The sequence below is a fragment of the Sprattus sprattus genome (genome assembly GCF_963457725.1).
Source record: "Sprattus sprattus genome assembly, chromosome: 3".
Taxonomy (NCBI): Eukaryota; Metazoa; Chordata; class Actinopteri; order Clupeiformes; family Clupeidae; genus Sprattus; species Sprattus sprattus.
Window position 1 is genome coordinate 40780618 of NC_137922.1, and position 21601 is coordinate 40802218.

The following is a 21601-nucleotide window of genomic DNA, read 5'->3' on the forward strand; positions in this document are numbered from 1 at the left end:
TACACAAGATCTCTTCAAAAACCACTGTTTCACAAAAATGTCCTCAATCAAAAAAAATGTGTATCTACCTTTGTGTCTGCAGGACACACATAACTGTTTTCTGCTCTCTTGCAAAGGGTCTACATCACAGGCAGTTTGCTCATACTGAGGGGATGGTCAAGTTTGGAGAAATTTGCACAAATGACCACTGCCCCCTTGTGGCTGACCGTGGTAGAGTTATGTGTTGGAATTTCCTCTACACTCCACTTTTTCTCTCCTTATCCAATTTCAAAATCTTGCTTTAAAAGTAGCAACAGGAATATGGAAAATATTTTGAAAAAAACTGCTGAAAATTACCCCTCAATCCCTCCAGAGTTCTGTTTCTCTTTGACATGATTAATGACATGACACACAGATAGTTTAGCACACTGACAAACGACCCTACGCTTATACTCTTCTAACTAATGGTAACTAGCAGTTTATGTATCTCATAAACTGAGTGGTGTGAAGAAAACATTTTTTGCTTATTTTTCTACCATATGCTGTTGGAGGACTTGTGACAATATGCTGTTGGAGGAAAATGCAGTATTTTTTATTTGGTTTTGGTGATCTGAAAAGATTTTTTGAAGTGTTGCCTTTTACAGTTTGTACCAAGTACTGTACCAAGACATAAATCTAGTCAAATGCTGAATGAGTTTAATTTTGGGAAGTCATAATTTATGGTTGATATAGATTTGTATTGGTTTGATTTTTTGTTTCTCAATAAACTAAAATATTACAGTTTTAAAGGCATTGTCCAGGATTCTAATCCCATACACTTTTTGGAAAATTCAGAGAATTGCTCCTCACGGTCCTCTATATGTCCACTCAGTGTTCGCGCTAAACCAAAGTTGTGTTCATACACAGTCCGGGCTCTCTAAATGTGTAACAAACATAGTGGCTCGGACTGAGCCATATATAACCCCAGCAAATTAGCACAGTGCTTCATGAGTGCAGAGGGCAGGGGTGCAATTTCATTGTCTGTTGATCTCAAATATAAACAACCTTTTGAGAAACTGAATCCGAATCACAAACACTACCTTTGATTATATTGAACTTAAAACACTATTATCTATTTAAGTACTGAGTAAGATACATTTATACATTTATTTACTGATACATGCAGCACGGTTATGGTAGAAAAGTGTCTATTATAAATTTGTTATGAAATCAAACCACACACAGATTTATCTATTTATTTAGTACAGAGACTTTACATGGCCTAGAATGTAATATGTCAACAATTTATTATATTTATTTATTTATTTATTTATTAATGGTTTACTAAAGCTCTGTTCTCAATATAAGATAAGGAATATTTGAATAAGTTGCTATTGTGGAGGGTTGTATGAGTGTAAAGTAAACAATGCAGGCAGGTTTCTTTTGTGTAACAATCCAGAACAGAGCTAGTGTCCATCGCCCATTGTTATGTCAGTTTGAGTGTGTGTGCGTCTGAGTGTGTGTGCGTCCCAGTGTGTGTGTATGTGTGCATGTGTAATTTGTTATCCTGCACATGTCTACATGCATGTGAAGATCGGTGGCTTGGCCGGGGCAGGCGTGTCGGTTGCGTGTTCATGAAATACCTTCCCGTGGCTTCTGTCCCGGCCGGCTCCAAACACCAGTGGGCCTGTCTTCCTGCCAGCGTGCGGCGTCTTTGAAGCGTCCGTCTGAGCGCGCTCCCTGGGGGGACCTCAGGATCAGACTCGGTCAACAATCAGGCCAAGTGGGAGCACGCTCAGTAAAGACTTCCTGTGACGCCACACTAAACTCTCCCCACTTACACGGGATGGGCCCTTAATGAAAACACACACACACACACACACACACACAGATAAACATACAAAAACCTTTATGCACGCACATGTGCATACATACAAAAGCCAATCAGACTAGCATATCAATATTTGCTGCTATTTCTCACTGACACTCAAACACACGCATCCCTCCTTTGTATATTGGCTCCTGGTTTTCTACTCGACAAAAACTCAAACACACACACACACACACACTCATATACACACATGTGTGTGTGTGTGTGTGTGTGTACAGGGACTACTCTACATGCGTTTTTTTTTCAATATCTCTCCATCTCTTGGTATGTATAAGGGATGTGGTTTCAAGCCTAAGCCATCCTGTTTGTGAATCAGTCATTTCGCTTCAGTGGGATTGTAAAGCCTCGTAAATCGCCGTCGATTCACTGAGTGTTTTATTCAGGGACTTTGGGTGTTTTTGTTTCACCTTCACGGGGCGGGAGAAACAACATATGCTCAGGTGTCATCTGGAGGGCAACACCTGACAATGAACTGGCTGTCAGCGGTTATGCACAACTGAGCCGCCACTATACCCAAACTCCCTGCTTGTGGTAATTAACTTTCTTTTTTTTGTGTGTCAAGGTCATCATGTCAGACATCTTGCTGCATGCAGGGTCAGTTGGCATCTTTGCTGAGTGTTGTTTCATAATAAAACAGACCGTAAAAAATCTGAAACGTTCCCCCCCGCAGCATGTGTGCAACACACCAACAGTGTTACGCTAATTCAGATGCATTTTGCCTCCTACAAAAAAAAAATGCCACCAAAAACGTTCAGAGCGTTGAGGTCCAGATTTCCATGGTCCCTAATGTGATAATTAATAACATCCTGTAACTATTGTGCTTGGAGTTCCCTCATCGCACAGGCCCATTGTTGATGTGGCCCGCTGACGGCTTGCTCTCTTCCTGTTTTGGAGCTGAGGACCCTGGGAGACCTAACCCTGCATTTGCCGAGGTTTTGCGTTTGTCCCTGTTCCAGGAGCAGACATAACACAGCAGAGATCCTCCAATGATAAGCCCAGGAACAAGAGCCGTGACAGGCAGAGGTAACAGGCGTGACGTGGCTGTCAGCACACTGGGCCCGTGGAGGCCATTTGCTATGACTGCTGCCTGGCACTGTATGCAGGGACCGTGATGTAGGCAGCCAGCGGCTTTAACAAAGGACACTGACCACCCAAACGGCCTCCATCAGCGGAGAGGGAAAATCATGTAGCCCACGATTTCACAGTGACACATACTAAGTCCGAACATTAATAAGAAGCCCCAACCAGAAAGCTGAAGAGTGAAAAGAGAAACCACCGCTAGGCCTATCTTTTTAAGCGTGATGCCTTAGCGGAAGTGAGTAAATTCACTTCTCCACACCAATACAGGACACAGCCACAACAAGTCGGCTGCGCTACACACACCAGCCGATGTGAGTCACCCCTCAATCAAAACCCGGGAAAAGTGGACAGAAATTCCAGATGTCAACAGTAAACCTCCTCCAGCTCCGGCGGGGACTGGTCACTGGAGCTTTGTGTGTACCTGTGCTGCTAAAGCCATTATCCTGTCTCCTGGATGGGGGGAGGGAGGGAAGGAGGGTGTGTGAGTGTGTGTGTGTGTGACTGTGTGTGTGTGCGTGTGTGCATGTGTGTGAGCGCGAGGAGGCAAGAGAATTCTCGGAAGCCTTTCAATCAGGCTCCTCAAGCGCTGCCTGGCTTGCTCGCCCGCCCAGGGCCCCCTGACGCTGTGTGCCAGGCTTTTCCGGAGCCTTCCGCATACTGGCGGCTGATTTGACAGGGGTGCTGATGGACTGGCGTGGGTGAGCGTAAGGGACGGCGGGGTGGGGACGCCGTTTCAAACATTAGGTGTGGGAAACGGGCTAAGTGAATTTGTCAGGTCATTGTGTGAGATTTCTGCTTTTGCGTCGGTTGCCGCGTTTGTTTTGCTAAAATACTTGGCCACCGCTCCCATTGAGATTTTTTTTCACAGTCTTTATACAGAAAAGTCTATATGTGAAGAACTGTGTAAAGCTGATGGAGAAAGGGTGTGAGAGTTTATATGTTAGATCACATGAGTATGTGTATTTGTTTGTGGATAAGTTAGACTGCCAGTGTAAACACTTTCACATGCGTTTGTAAATTAGTGCTCAAGCCTGTTTGCACATGCACCCATGCGCATGTGTGTGTGTGTCTGTGTGTGTGCATGCATCTCTGTGTGTGTGTGCGTGGGTGCATGTGTGTGTGTCTGCGTGAATGTGTATGCGTATGTGCGTACATGCATGCATGCATGCATGCGTGTGTGTGTGTGTGTGTGTGTGTGTGTGTGTGTGTGTGTTTGTGTGTGTGTATGCAAGTTTACAGCTTTGTTTGTGTCTGAACCTTAGTTGAAGCCAAGATGGAGTTGCTATGGGTGATGAACGACGGGAGTCCTGACTCCTCTCAGAGTAAAGCACACACGGCCAGGCCCCTCACAGCAGGCCTGCGTTCTCCTCCTCGCCTTCCACATGTAGGATTTTCAGAAACCTGTAGTCTTGGGGCATTGCTCCTTTACCAAGTAGCTCCCAAATGAATCGACCCATTGCCTTGGGAAAATCTCATAATCATAGAAGACTTTTGGGATTATTATCCAGGCAATGCAACAACAACACAGGCTACAGTGGAAAAAGACAAGAATAGAAAGACATTGATAGACAAACTGACGAACAAATAAGCACAGATAAACTTTTGAACTCTGGTGGCTGAGTTCTGCCAGGGTATTTAGACCTTTTCCCTGGTGTCTGGATGTCCAGACCAGAGACTGAAAGACCTGAGCACACTCCGGAGAGGGACGCTCTGAGTCCTCCGAGCGGAAGCAGGAACAGTGTGAGTGAAGCCGCAACCCGCCGCTGCCAAGAGTCCACTCTGCTGCCCCACTGAAACCACTGCAAGGAGATACTATCTGGCTGGACACAGAGAGTCAGCGGGAGCGCTGTAAACCTGAAACTCCCAGAGTACACACATCTCTTTACTGTGCCTTGTGTTTAAAGCATGAGTGTGTGTGTGTGTGTGTGTGTGTGTGTGTGTGTGTGTGTGTGTGTGTGTGTGTGTGTGTGTGTGTGTGTGTGTGGTTGTGTGTGTGTGTGAGCACTGAGCCTTGTGAGCACCTTTGTGTGCACACATGTGTGGGTGTATGTTGATGCAAGTCGTAAAACCATCAATGGACAGCCAACAACTAATACTTAGCTGTCATATTCTTCCACTGCAGTTCAACAAATATTTAATTTAGTATTCTATCCTTAGAAACCGAAGCACGGTAAGAATAACAAAGCACTCATAGAGCTTAACAGCTATATCCAGTTTTAATGTCCCCTGGCTTATGGATGTCCCAAACATCACGGACTGATTTCCAAAAGCCAGTCAAATAAAAAATGGTGAGATAGATTGTGTCTTAACTGTAGTTATTGTTTCCATCCTAGGAGGAACAGAAATAAAAAAACATAACATATTTTGATTAAAACATTAGACCTGACTCAATGCTATTACAATTGTTATCCTAACAGGCTTGCACCCTCTATGGACGCTTCAAATGAAATCGACATGGCGCTCTCTAGTGGTCAACAGGAGGACACCCCCAACAGGTATTTTTTTAATAATCTTAAACTTTATTTATTTATTGTTCCACAATGACTACCTCCAAGCTATTTTTTTATGGACTAACAATAATATCATATAACCGCAGGTCTAATGGCAAAGAATGGCTTTAGCTGGCTTCAGTAGTATTTCCATTCAAAATGTTAATTTTATCCACTTGGTATGGAATATCAACCACATTTCCAGCAGAGAGCAGTAGAGTGACCATTCAAACCAATCCAACATCCATGTGTTATAACCACCAAAACAAGTATTTGTAGTAGTATGCATACAATATAGTCTGAATATTTCAAACGTCTCAGCTGAATGTTACAAATGCACTTTCTTAGGTTGTTATCGTTTATGCAGCATGGTCACAGCAATGCTTGCCAAGAGTTTCCTGTAGTTCGTGGTGATAGTTTATCATGTAACATTGTTTAATTTCATGGAGATAGAATCAGCTACAAGAACTCCTACATGAAGATAAAAAGCGTGCATACCATCTCACCCCTGGGGACCATTTCTGCTATCCGGTCTGGTCTTCGTCAAGTCAAGGTGACTAAAAGGCATGAACCCTGCAAAACAAGGACAATGCTTTAATTACATAATTTGATAATTACGCAGATGGGATAATTGTTGCTTTGCTTTGGTGAACGCGCCATGACCTTGGTGCGTGCACGGGCCGACTCAGCCAAAGTAGAACTCCAGCGCACACGGTAATGAGAAATAATTTTGGCAACGATATTAACACATTGGCCATGCGAGTATATGTTAATTTCGGATACTTTTTGTTTTGTAAGTGTAGGCAGGAGTACGCCAGAACACACAAGAGGCTGGTAGGACCATTTGTTCGAGGTGTACAATACAGTAAGTGTAGTGTAGTGTTAGACAGTAGTGTTAGACAGTTGGATCATAAGCCACATACTCATTTGTAACGACACACTGGCTCATTGGTATCAAAGGCCATTCACTGTAAAGCCTCTCAAGAGAAGAGAAGCTAAATAGCCTAGCCTTTATTGAATGTTAAAGAGAATGTGCGTGCGCGGTCACGGGATTTCTGCGGGACTTATGTTTTCGTTCTCCCCCCGTGTCTGTGGGTGACCTAAATTAAACCACCCAAGAACTGTTTTCACTACAACATCTGTGTTCAATTTCAAACTCAAGCGGCTACAGTCATTTCGGTCATTATTCACAGACAATGAATGAAACAGCCTCTCGCTCTACTCCGTTTTATTACATCATATTTATTTAGCCGTACATTGAAACGTCCCATATCGCAGTGTACAAGTGCAACGTAACAGAGATCCTGATGATATTCGTCATCTCTCTGTGGCAGGATCTGTGGACTATATTTAACAAATGGTGAAATCGTGTTTCAAGATCCCTCTCATTCTTCATCCTATTCATCCTAAGACTTAAGTCCTATATGTATTCTCAAGTTCGACTGCCGGTACAGTTGCTAACATGTCCACTAGTGGGGGCTGTATGATTTGGTAATGAGAAAATCAAATTCAACTAGATATTCCAGATGAGTTTTTTTTTCTACCTGACTGGGAAGCACTATGTTGTTAGGTCACTTTCGCGGGACTCAAATCCAAGCAGGTAATAGTGTTAATGATAGTATAACCGTAACTGAACTGAACTGAACTGAAGGGGGAATAGAGATGTTTGGTAAGTATTCTGTGTACGTGTGGCAAGTGTTCTAAGCAATAGAAAATGTGCAACCTCTCTGAAAAGATTGTATTTGTAGGTGGCATTTTTTAAATGGTTTTGTCAGTGAGCAGCACCAATAGTACTTTAAAGACACGGAAACAGAGCAATCTGCACCTCAGGTAATAGGTTGCAGTCCATATCAGTTCTCTTTCACGTAGCCTAGTTCTCTGCACTCACTTCAGAGGGGAGAGTAGAGTTCACGAGACAAGACCAGATGATGTCTGCAGTGTTCTCTCACCGTCATCATTTCATGCTTGTTTGGCTAAGTGTTTCACACTGTTCAGATGGTTTCCACACCTCAGATACTCTAGTGTCTACCCTGGAGTATAGTTACACATGGTATCCCTTCTAAACCAACAGCAGTAAATCAGGCCTGATCCATTGCTAATGCTGAGAAGAACTGTGACCAAGTCCCCAAATGAGTTTCTTTGAACATGTGTGTGCGTCTCTGTGTGTGTGCCTGCATGTATGTGTGTGTGGGTGCATGCGTTTGTGTGAAATGAGGTAACGGGTGTCTGCATGTGAGTGATACATGTAAAGATAGCTGGACATCAATGGGGGTATGTGTGTGTGAGTTGGCCTATGTGTTTTCATCTCTGCGTGGCATTGAGTGGAAGTATGACATGATCCAGCGGGCACGGTTCAGTAACGGCTATCACCAAAGCGTTCTGGCTTCTGTGATTTCCAGACTCCCACAGGGTTACTCAACCATGGCTAACTAGAGTGAGGATTCAATCCTTCCTCCCTTACCCACCTGAAAGAAAACAGGACGTCCTTACAGTCTATCAAGTGAATGATGACTCCTGTGATGATGACTCCTGATGACTCCTGTGCGTGACCTAACCCTAACCGCCACCCAAAGCTCTTCGTGTTTTTCTCCCTTTTGCTTGAGAATGTTGCTGTTGCTCACTTCTACTGTTATCACAACTTATTTAAGAAATTCCTCCATCTTGTGATCACATTTATACCCCTCCCCCTCTCTCTATCCCCATCTCTCTCTATCCCTCCATCTCTCTTTCTATACGGTCTTCTACCTTTCTGTTCACATGTGTTTTCATCTCAAGAAGCACCTACTGCATCTCTTTCATAATATCCTTCTCTCTTCCACTCTTTTCCTTGGGGCCTGGAATAGATGGAGAACCTGAGTTAGGTGAACTCTGGGCCAGAAAGGTTTTTATAATGATCCCCCCTCCATCTCTCTCTTTCTCCTTTCAATCATTCCTGAACTTTCACTTTCTCTTCATCAGCCTGTTCCTTTGTATGAGATCCAACTCACTTGTTTCTTCTTCTACCTGCCAAGTCTTCGTACTTTCATCCAGGTCCTCTGCACTCCGTCCTGTCTCACTCCATCTTTCACCTTCTTCCTTACATGCTTTCCTCTATCCCTCCCTCAATCTCATCTGTTCTGAGTGATACAAGGGCGATTTGGCCACTACCTTCTGGTCAATGCATCACATGAATGAGATGGCGAGGGAGTTGTTTTGTCACGTCTTAGTCACGGGGAAATGTTGATCTGATTTTCAGGGGCATGAGGGGAAATGTGTTTGTGAAAATGCTGCAGGAGTGTTTGTGAGGTGGGGGTAGGGGTTTGTGTGAGCATGGAAGTATCCAGGGGTGTGTTTGTCCTTGTATTTGTTCGAAAAAGTGTGTGTGTGTGCACGCGTGTGTAAAGAACAAGGTGTTTCCTTGCCAATGCTCCAGGCTCTCCCTGGTCTCACTTCGACACACTTTTCCAGCTCCTCTGGAACGTAAACAGAGGGAGCCGCCGGGAATGTTATCCCGAGACGACTAATTGGCCTTGATTGCATTAATATTTTTCGACTGAAATTGCCTTTTTCCCCTTCCTATTGCCCTTGTTTATTTTTCGCCATCTCCTCTCTCCCCTCCATCTTCCTCCTCTCATTGCTTTCTCTATTAGTGCAAAATTAGAGGCCATTAGCTGGCAGACGGATGCCCTGCAGTTCCGGGCTGGCCGTGAGAGGGGGAGTGGCGACTGAAGGAGGTGGGGGCCTTAGATGGGTGAGAGGGCCACTCTCTCCTGAGACCCAGACACGCCAGAGTCACCACAGGGTTAGAAGGGGGCGGGGGGGGACGGGACAAGGGGGGGACAAGGGGCAGGGTTCCAGAGGAGTCTGAGGAAGCGTGGGGGAATGCGGGATGTAGTAAGAGAGTAGAAAAAATGAAGAGAGAGTGATAGAATGAAGAAGGGGGGTGTAAAGAGCACGACAGGAGAGCAGAGAGGGAAAGGGAGAAAGTAACTTTGAGGAAAAAGGAGAGAGGCTAGGAGATGAGAGAAAAAGTATCACTGATGCCTGCCGCTGGACAAAGAAAAAGAAAAGTTAGTAAGACCCAGTCAAACTTTCGGAAAGGAACAGAAAGAGTGATGTGTAGCAGAGACAGCAAGACAAAGAGGAGAGAACTAGCCTGCTTCGTGTTAAACCTGTTAACACCTCCCAGTCAATATGTTCTCACCCCGTCCCTCTATCCAACTCACTCCCAGAATGCATTTCTCTCTCATCATTCGCTGCTATAGCGCTCCTCTGCTTACTCTTCTCACAGCGCATGCTGGTCTGAACCACAGAAGGCCTTAGTCAGACATTTGCACAGCACGTAGCCTGCGATTTTAGCGTGAAAGCCTTGTCTTTTAAACGTCTGCGCACACCCACATTGAATCCCATAAACATTATTGCCATTTATGTGCAATGAAAAGGTCCTCTGGCCCGTGAAACATATTCACAGGTGTTTTCGCCGTTTCCTGAATCTTTTGCAGCTGCTGCATCATAGCACACATACTTCATGTGTGTGTGTGTGTGTGAATGTTTTTTTTGGGTGGGGATTTGAGTTTTTTGCATTTCCAAAGGGTTCTATTTTAACATCACTTCAGAACAGGTGGTTCTGTCATCGGGGTTTTGTGTGTGTGTGTGTGTGTGTGTGTGTGTGTGTGCGTGTAAGTGCATATGTGTTTTTGCGCTGTATGCTGTGATGCGCCAACCAGACGTTCCTATCTCTCGTGGAGGCTGACAGACTGCAGGGCCCTGAGTGTCAGTGATGTTGAGCATGATGGCGTGTTTTCTGGACCATAAAATAATGAGGCCCGCAGCCGTAGTGATTCACTGACCTCATCCGTGTCACTCCACTCTCCACCAAGGGCACGGAGAGCAGAGTCTGCAGCTGCTTCTCCAGACTGCTGGGGGTCAGAGTCGTATGTTTTGTCAGAGGAGGGGATCTCTCTGTTATGAATGCCTATGGTCAGTGGATGATGAAGGGAGGAAGCGAGAGATGAATGAGAAGAGAAAGGAGACAAGAGAGAGACAGAGAGAGGTGAGGGATTAAAGTTCCTCATGCTGGGCTGCATAGTGAGAGACAGAGTGCCAAGGAGTTTGATCTTGGTTTTGCTCGTTCTTTCTCTCGCTCACTCTCACTCTCTCACACATCAACCACACATACATACACTCAAACCACACACACACACACACACACACACACACACACACACACACTTCACCAGTTTTGCTCACTCTCACTCTCTCACACATAAAACACATACACATACACATACAGAGTGCCATCGAGTTTGATCTGGGTTTTGTTCATTCTTTATCTCTCTCGCTCTCTCTCTCTCACACATACACACATGCACACAAACACATACACACAAACCACACACACATACACACAAACCACACACACACAAACTTCACCAGAGTGCCAAGGAGTTTGATCTGGGTTTTGCTCACTCTCACTCTCACACATAAAACACATACACACACACACACACACACATACACATACACACACACACACACACACACACAAACACAAACACTGCCCTCTCTCCTGCAACTTTAATGTCTCTCTATCAGTGGCGGTTCTAGGATTTTTCTGAAGCAGGGGCCACAATGGGGCCAAATGTAACCTTCAGGGGCCAACAGTGTCATCACCATCTGATATCCAGTGATGACGCTGCTTAAATAAACATCAATTTGCGACAAGGCAATACACACATACTGACAGTAAAGAACATCTACTTCTAGTCAACTATCCAAAAGCAACAATGAATAACTCAGTATCCCTTTTGAAACTGAAATAAAAAATCATGAATCAGTAATTGTAATATATACAGTATATGTTTTAATTCAGTGTGCATAAAGGGCACATAAAACACACAAAACATAAAAGATAGCAACAGCTTTTAACTGTAGGCCTATATACAACAACATACTCTCACTCTCTCTCTCACTGCAATTCATAGATACACATAAGTTTGAAACTCATCCAGCTAGGAATGAGAAATGTGATTCGGAGATCGCATAGACTACTTGCTAAATCATTTAGAATTAGCAGCATTGTTCTTTTTAACTTGCGCTTGCGAGTTGACACAACAGTAGCAGGCTATCCCTGCATGTCGAAGGTAAATTTTTGCTGCTTAATGAAAATGCAAGCCCATATCTAATGATATTAGCCTATTGGTGATGATCGACCTCTTTCAAAATACCATGCACCTTCATTTTGTTTCTCTTACCTCGCCATTCATCTGTCTACTACGATATGTCTGATGAAGTGCACCATTTGAGATTCACTGAAAACAAACACAGAATATCGCGTGGCTATCTGATTGATTGACGTGATTTTCAGCCAACCAAAGTTCGTTTTGGTGGTCACCAAAGCCTTAAGACCCACCCCATGGGTATTTTTAACCAACCAGAGTGAGTTATATGCTGCATTCGTCATGAAAACAGCACGTGTACAAAATGCTGCGCTACGCAGCAACCGGCAGGAACAGAACGCTTCTTCTTCTATTCACTTGTATTGACGCAACCGGCGCACTGCCACCAACAGTTTAGAGGTGGAACTGCAGCAGTGATATTTTAATTCTCCGCTTGGTTTTCCGCTTGGTTTTCTCGCCAGGTGATTGGCAGAACAGGGGCCAATCAGGGGCCAATCAAATTAGAGGAGGGGCCTCGGCCCCCCTGGCCCCGCCTGTAAATCCGCCCCTGCTCTCTATTCCTCTTGCTTGTATTGTGCTTTTGTACACAGGGAGCCACACACACACATACGCACACACACACACACACGCACACGCACACGCACACGCACACGCACACGCACACGCACACACACACACACACAAACACCATGTCTCACCCCCCTTTGAGTGTTTTGCCGTGGTTTGTTGGAAGGAGGAATGATTTATTAAATAAACAGTAAATTATTTGCCTCAGAGGAAAGCCTAAATATTTGAGAAGCAGCATGGCACCCTGTCCTTGCTCCAGCAGCAGTGGACACTGATGGGCCTTCCAGACTAATCAAACAAAGCTATCTCTCAAAGGACTCAAAGATGGCCACACAGCGTTCAAAATCCATGTGTATACGGAAAGAGACATAGTTACACATAACACATGAGATAAATAGATTACAGATAGACCAATACAGTTACAATACAACGCAGTTAATTCAATTTCAATTCAATTTCATTTTTATAGTGCCAAAACTATACTAATTGTCTCAATACCACACAATACAGCGTAATACAATAAATAAATTACTTTGTGACGTGTTCAGCAGAAAGTCTGGATAGTCTTTTTTATGATACCCTTATTGTCACCTGCAGGGTAAATGATGCTGATGGTTTTATATTCTGTTGGCATCTATGAAAGCAAACATGTGTTGAGCGGAAAGTGAACCATAAACAGTAAACAGCATTTGCAAGAAGGCCTGTGGTATGACATCCCTTCTCCCTTCTCTGGAGAGTGAGGCCGTCTACTTCCTCCTTCCTCTGTGCGGTTACCGTGGAAGTCCCTCCACGGTAATTTGTCATTGTCGCAGATGTCATATAATTGACCAGGAGCGTGCTAATTGATTTTGGTAAATGTTTCTGTATGTGTATCTTTTGTAATCCATCTGTGTTGATATCATTTGCAAAAGTATGCCAAAAGATGTTAGTCAGATAAATGAAATGCAATAAACAGCAGAGATAATAAATCATCATAAATTAGATTTGTTTTGGTTCTTCGGTTATCTTCAATTTAAGGACTACATGTCATAAATCTGCGTGAGGTATCACGCAGTGTTTAATCTAAATCACTCATAAGAGCTCAGCCCCTTGCCAACATCCACTTGCTGTGTCATCAGAATGTGTTCCACTCCCATTGGCCTCTCTGACGCAGTGGGCCAGTGGCACTTGAATCCTGGCCCAGATTCCTCTTTTTGATACAGCCCCTCTCCTCTTGAGTTTATGTTAGCTCAGTTGTGTATTTTTGTGGCCACTTGGTTGTTTGTGTTGCAAAAAATTGTGTAAATGATGTATCTCTTGGACTGCTTGTGTGTGTAAAGTCCAGCTGAGATTGTGCCTTGCGTGTGTGTTGTGGCTGAAGGTGGCTTTCTTTGGCATCTGTGTGATAGCCTTTATTAGTATCTATAGGTGATGTGTGTGTGTGTCTGTGTGTGTGTGTAGCTGTGCTTTTTTTGGGTGCGTGCATGCATCTGGGTGTGTGCTTCTGTCTGAATGGGCTGATAGGTCTCCTGGAGGCGTTTGGAGACATTTGCTGTTTCCTGTGTGTGTGTGTACAGTATATGTGTGTGTGTGCTTGTATGTGTGTGTGTGTTTTAGTGTGTGTTTGCTTTGTGCGTGTGCTCTGCGTGTGTAAGTGCATTCATGGCACTCCGTGGGGAAAAGCCCCATTGAGCCAAATCGTGGCTTTCTTATCTCCTTAGGCCTCCTTATCACTGCTTTGTAATTGCAGACTTCCAATCGCACTGTTTACACAGAGCTGGTTTTTATAGCCCCTTCACTCATCCTAACCCCTTTCTTCTCTATGCTGACATCTGACCTTTCACCTTATGCTAAAGAGGGGTATTTAGCTCCAGGAAGGTAAACGTGTAAAACCGCCAAATGAATGGCGCTTACCTCAGCCAGTGGACTGTATACTCCTTAGGACATGATGGAGAAGAAGACACCCAAAGGCAAAAGAAGGTTCTTGGAAAGGAAGAGAAAACAAATAGTGTCTGTGTGAAGTCTCCCAATGTTGTTTATGTTTTTGTACATGCTTATTTATCTGATAAGCACAGTTAATCCTAAAATCTCTCGGACCAAGCTTGCATCAAAGAGTGGCAGTTTAATATTGTTTTGTGGAAATGACGGTTTGTCTTGCACGGGAGTTCAGCCTCGGTCAAAATACTCTTGACTGAGTTAGCAAGAAAAGAACAGAATATGCTGCAGTGTCACAGTGGAATTCTCAGTATGTTTCACTTCCTATTTCAAAATGACTGTTTATCCTAAGCCCACAGCTATTCAATAAAAGAGAAGCCCTGCCAACAATCTACTACCATTCCCAGCAGCCCTTGCTTTAAAAAATCCATATCCAACTTTACTGGAGTGCTTCACTGGCACTTTCCCCACCTCAGATGGGCCAGAAACGAAATGAAATACCCATCTGAGAGGATGGACTCTTCAGTGGGTTGATTACAGTGGAGCGCACACATGATCCCCCCCTCCAACTTATTCAGGTTTCTGGGACAACAGTGTGGGGACCATGGCAACCACAGTTGTTGACTCCAACTTCAGGATCTGAGCAAGACTAGGTCCTGTCTCATTAACATACCTTCCCTTTTGATAGAGACAAAGGAAATGAATGAAAGTAGTTCCGACACAGTGAGCCCAGACTATGGGAGACGTGTGTGTTATTTTGTGACAGGCAGGAGGCATAGAGAAAGAAAGTAAAGGAAAAGGGAATAAATGAAAAGAAAGAAAAGAGAAAGGAGAGGTGGCCGTGGCAGGGTTGAGATATTGGCCGTTGTCATGGAAGAGCTGAGCTCACAGTTTCTGCTGACGGTGATCAGCCCAACTGGATTTGCCTCTCAATAATGAGCAGAGATCTCTGCTGTCAGAGAGAGAGAGAGGGAGAGAGAGAGAGGGAGAGAGAGAGAGAGATGGAGAGAGAGAGAGAGAGAGAGAGAGAGGGAGGGAGTGAGGGGGAGGGAGTAAGAATGTTATGCAGGATCCGTCTGTCTGTCTGCCATTCGAAATTAAAGATGAAGTGATGTGTGACCCAGCTCCATGGTTTCAGAGTTACACCCAAAACAAACAAACAAAGAGCTTGGGTGGTGAGTGGGGAGAGAAAGAGAGAGAGTTTGCTTATGGGTATGTGTGAGTGTGTGTTTGTAAGTACATTTTAGAGACATAGATAGACCGAAAGAGGGAGAGAGAGAGAGAGAGAGAGAGAGAGAGAGAGAGAGAGAGAGAGAAAGACAGTCTGAGGCAGCTACTAAGGAATCCCTGGGCTTATTGTGTCATCGTTGGGCTTTGATGGATTCCCCACTGAAAGCGTTGACGAGCGTAGTGTTAAGGCCACTCACATGGGACCTGCTCGTGAAATACCAAACCCTCCACATCATGCCTGCTCACACGTGTGTGTCTGCTGGGACGGCCCAGCCTCTGCACACAGGTGTCTAAGCAAGACAAGAGAAGGAGAGGTTTACCAAGGACAGGGTTGTCATATGGGGATGAGGGAAAATTCAGTATACAGAAGTGAGTACACCCCTTAAATGTGAAATGATTCCAATTTGCATCACTTTGCAGTAATTGGTTTACTTCAAACAGTAGGGGATTTGCACTTTAAAACGTATAGTACAATTACCTAACAAGCTAACTATACTGTATTTACTTAAAAATACAGGCCCGGTTGTGGGAACTCAATGCCGCAAAGGTCACTTTGCGTTATGGAGATTACATTTTTTTCCCCCCATTACTTCATATGCCCATCTTTTTTTGGATGACAGACTCAACCCTCCTTGGCATAGAGGATACATGTGTTCCACAATTTCTAGAGTGGTGTTCAGCTATTTTTTCAGCTTTTCTTTACTGGAGGCATTGTGTTGCTCTACCTTTTTCTTTAAAATACCCCAAAGGTGTATTCAAGTTTGGCAACATACTTAAGTAATAGTGTCACTATCGTGTTATTTTGGCAGCGTGCTTTAGGTCGTTATCATACTGGAATGTTCCTCTTCTGCCAAGCTTCTGGAATCATCTTGTCATCCAGTATTTTGGGATATCAACAGGCATTCATGGTGCCATCTTTAAATGTCATCTCCCCAACACCTTTGGCACTCATGGAGCCCCAAACCACCAAGCTCCAACATCTGTGCTTCACCATCAGGACCATGCATTCACTGTGGTAGTCCTGGCCAGGTTCACTCCAAACATGCTGGACCCCATCTGAGCCAAACAAACGTATCTTGGTCTCATCTGACCAAAGAATGTGCTTCCAACATTCATCAGGCTTCATTTTGTGTTCTTTAGCTAAATTTAATCTTGCTGTTTCGTGCCGAAGAGCAGGCAAGTTTTTTTTTTTTAGACACTGTCCATAGAGGTTAACGTTATGCAATGTCCTTTGCACTGTCTAAGCGGTCACAGAAACTCAGATTTCCATTTATAATCCCTATGCCAGGTCTGAAGCACTTGCCCGTCTGTCACAGATAGATTGTGCAAGCAGTGCACTGTCCGTGGCTTTGTTTCAGGAGGACGCAAACTATGGCTCTAAATACTGGTACTATGGCTCGTTCTATACCTCCTGATTATTGATGCCACTATGTCTGGACTGATTTTTAGTTGGTCACCGATCATACTGTTTCCTTTTCCATCCTTGTGAAGTCTCACAATCAGATAATTCAGTTAGACTGGCAATTCTTTTCCACGTAAAGCCATGATACAGCCATTCAGATATACGCAGCCCATAGCTCCAAAGCTCAGTTTGAGGCTTACAAATAATGCAATTATTGAGAAGGGATGACATTATTGATCTTTTGACATTTAAGTGATATTGCACAGGGGTGTACTCACATCTGTTGTATACTGTCAATGTGTGAGGAAACCTCTCCTGCATGTACAGATGTCCTGTATGTACAGAAGTCCTGCATGTATTTTATTTCAAGATGGGAACCCAAAAAATCTTCTTATTTTTCCTTTCTCTTTTCCTCCCTCTCTCTTTCTTTCTCACTCTCTCTCTGTCTCTTAGTGTAAGAGTGTGACTTCATTGATAATCATAGTTTCGGGGTGAAAAAATGCACATATGGACATATGCATACACACCCTTGCCTAACCACAAGCGTTGCCTTGCATAAAAATATGTCACATGCATATATTCATCTCCCCCCCTTCATGAACCCCTATGTTGGGGTGGGGAACACCACTCTCTTTCTCTCTCTGTCACTCACACTTACACACACACACACACACACAAAAGCACACGCACGCCTTCTCCCCAGATTTTTCTCAGCTTGGGTTTCACGTTTAGATCATTTAAAAAGCTGATTCCAGGGCTTGCTTCATCACTTCACATGGTTTTAATCGCAGTGTCCTGGGGACCTCAGGGAGACCCAGGCCGCCCCCGCCAGGGGGACACAGCCCACGGCCCAGCCGACCTGCCCCTGAGCGGAGGGGACCAGCGTGGAGAGGGAGGGGGACACCTGGAGAGAGAGAACGACTATGGGGGGAAATGGAGGGGCATGGGAGAGAAGGTCTAAAACAGCCATATTCCATAAAACAAACCAGAGCTGATGCTGATCTGGAATCAGACGCATTCCAGCAAACCCATGCTGTCATCTGTTAAAGATGCGTATGGGCAAGACTGTTCCTAGGTCACATGTTGCAAATTGAGGCTCCGCATATATTTGGGGCCTAAAATAGATGGGGGGATTGAAGGATGGAGAACCTGAGAGAGGTGAATTCTGGGCCAGAAAAGTCTCCCCTCTCTTTCTCTTTCTCTCTCCCTCTCTCTTTCTCTCTTTCTGCCCTGTGGCCCATGTCAACACTCACCATCACACAGGGCGGTGCATCCAGGCTGGCCGATTTTATGGAGCTCCTGAGAAATGACGTGTTGAGTCATCCAGGAAATTATTTTTTTCTTACCTTTACTCTTTTTTTTATCACGTGGTGAAGGTACTGTTGTAGGAATTTTTTCTGAAGGTGGGAAAAAAATAAAAGACAGGAAAAGAAAGGGAAAAAAGTATATATTCCAGACTCGGCTATTTCTTTCATGCTGTTTATTCCCAGCCTTTGCTGAGGCAGCACAAGACAACCCCTCTCTCTCTTTCTGTGTGTGTGTCTCTCTCTCTCTGTCTCTCACACACACACACACACACACACACTTTCTCCCTCACTTATGAAATATTCAGCAGACACAAGTAAAGCAGAATCCTCTCAGTTTGTTTTTCTTGTTGTGTATTGACTCCAAGCCGGAGGAAGGAAGGGACAAAAGAAGAAAGATGGCAGCAGGAGGTGAAGATGGCGGGAAGGAGGGGTAGATGGGGGGACAGTATCTCAAGGGAGAACTGGAAGTGTGTGTGGGGGGGGGGTCAATGTTAACAAAGGAGAGATTTTTGTGTGTCTTGGTACGGCTTTTCCCCAGATGACATGTCATTGATTGTAAGGCGTGGGTGTCGTCTCTGTGTGAAGTCGGTCGAGGTAAGGGGGGGTGGTAGGAGGAAGAGTAAGGGGGTACGGGAACCGGGAGTGGTAGGAGGGGAGGAGAGGGGGGGTCACCTCAGGTCACTGCTCAGCCTTGGGGGAGGATGTGGATCCTGTGGGGCCCGTGAGCGGTTGATAGGGGCCCACTGATTGGGCCTGTCAGCGGAGCCAGGCCCCCGCACTGACAGACCCCTGTGCTGGCCATGCAGAATGCACTAGTCCTCTGGTGGGTTATGGGAACATCACTCAAGCAAGCTACAACATACACACTCACTGAAACACACACACACACACACACACACACACACACACACACACACAAACAACTCCACACAAGAGTGCAGACCCTTATGGTACACACACATTTTCTGAAGTCTTTTGGTAATGTTTCCATGTAGCACCACCTAATTATTTGTTATACTCTCTGTTCCTACACAATTAGCATTATGTAAGGATTTTACATAGGCTACTCCACCTTAACTCTGCATGGCATTGTGAATGATGACCTCTCCTGAGATTGGCTTCTAGTCAAATACCCTGTTGATATCAGCCTATGGAGATTCCCACGTGAATATATATAATTGCTCATATAATTGCTGGTAAATGGATTTAGGCCTGTTTGTACTTTCTTCTGTGACCTTCCTCGGAATTATCTCAGATGGTCAGGCCAGCAAAGAGCGAACAACCAGCCACAGTGACGCGTGGTGTAAAAGCAGCCAAAAGCCTCATAAATCAAGCAACCAAAAAAACACATAGCACAGAAAAAAATGGGGGACCAGATTAATTACGTTGTGTTTATGGCAGGAAGAGGGGAAATATTTGGAGAATGCGGTAATGGTGGTCGAGGTGGCGGTCGAGGTGGCTGTTTTTCACCGGTGCCAGAGTGCCAGCATTCGGGATCTCCCGGTGAATGAGCCTGGCCTGGCTTGGGCCGGGGCCCGATAAGATCTGCTGCCTAGCTGCATTCTACAACAAACAAGAGCCCCTATAAATGATGAGGGATATTTACCCAGCACCGCAGACATAAACACTCCCCTGCATGGATTGACGGCCTCATTTAGATATCCCAGCCGCCATTATTTCAATTAGGGTTCAGTGCCTATGAATCCATAGGGGTTTGTGTGTTTTGCCTACATGGAGCAGGAGGGAAAAGTCTAACCCTGTGAAAAGCGATAAGCCAGACTGGGAACAATGGGAAAGGAGTCTCACTCAAGTATGGGAGAAAAGGAGCTGGATGCCCTGTGTTCCACTGGCTGCTTGGTTAAAGTCGGCCACGCAGGTAGAGTTGCATGCCTGAGCTCAAATTCCAAGCCTTGTGTCTCTCAGGTAGCGTACAGTGCTGACAATGAACACAATGATCCCCCACAGTCTGATGTAGATAAGGAACTCTAACTATTCCTGGATGTCATTTAAAGAAGCAAAAAAAAAGAAAAAACGTTTCCCTCTCTTTGCTCTCGCTTCAGTGAGGTCTGCAAATAGTTGTGGCTTGTCTTCAGTTTGTCTTGTTTGACTTTAATGAAAATGGTTAATTAATTCTGTAAATAAATCATTTTGTACTACACACAAACACGCAAAAGGCTGGCTGCTCTTTTTCTACACCCATGGCAGCTTGCAATGCTATTTGAATGCCAGTAAATTATATTACAGCCTGATAGTTGTGGCTCAATTCTGCCGATAGATGTGGTCGAGTTGTTTGAGAGCAGACAGACTGATTCTTTACATCTATTTACTTATCTCTTTGATCAGTCATTCTGTCCACTTTTGTTATGAGACCACAGCAAATGGCGCGACTGCTCGATTTTCACGTCGGCACGCTCCCGCACCTTCTAAAAAAAAAAAATTAGAGAAATAAAAAAAACCTGCTCCCGCTCTCTGTCGGGAATCTGGCAGGATCTGCCATCACATTGTATAGAGAGCGAAGCCCGTCCCAATCAAAGCAAGTATGCGTTTGAAACAGAGCATGAGCGTGCAGCGGGGGAGACAGACCCCGAGGCAGCGCAGGCGAGCAGGGCAGGATTTCATCCTTGAAGGAGCCAGCCTCAATTCATGGAAGGCCTCCAAAACGTCTGTAATCCAAAACTGAAAAAAAGGGGGACAGCAGAAAAAAGGGGAAAGCACTGTAAAGAAAACACTCATAATTACTGAAGAGGTTTCAAAACAAGTAAATTCGTTTTTCAGCTAATTTCAGCAAATCATTCTTTTTGAAAAAGAAGAACAGTAAATTCTGACCCCACGTGTCTCTAGACATGGGATATTAGGGAGTTATGCACTGCTGATTCCCAGTAAGGAGGCGATTGAAACCCTGGAGGAGTGTTGAGATGATTGTGTTTGACAACGGGATGAGTGAATTATTCTTCTCGGTGGTAATAAACAGTTTGAAAGACACAAAGTAAAAAGAGCCATTTATGTTCTCTTGCCCTCAACACGCTGTGTACCGCTGTGGCGAGAACCTGATGAGAAGGCCTCCGTTTTCCACTCCTCCAACCTTTCTCTCAGTGTCCCATAAAGCTCAGCTCACGGACACATGAGAAATGTGTGATCGCTTAAAGCCATTCTATTTCTCAGTCGGTCTGATCAGATGAAGATGTTTCGATTCTGAAGGCCCGTGATGGATACTGGTCCCAGAGCTTATACAGACCTCTACTGAACTCTTCGGTACCTCTCACTGATCAGGTTGATCCCCCAAAAGACCCTTATAGTGTGCCTCATTATACGTATATATAAGGCCGAAAATCAAGACTGTTCTTTTTTCGTACTACTTTTGTGTTATGGCTTGCAGATGTCACAGTGTAAAGCACTGGGTCAGAGTCGTTCCCCGAGCTCTTAAAGTAGGCTGTTTCATCTGCGCGTCATGGCAAGTATTTTATAGGGCTTCCCCAAGGAGAGACAACCTGCAAAAACAAGGGTTTGGGTGCTTATAGTGGACAGAGGAGCCCTCACACATACACACAGACAAACAAATGTGCATACCCTCGAAGCAACCTCACAGTTGACACACAGAGTCACAC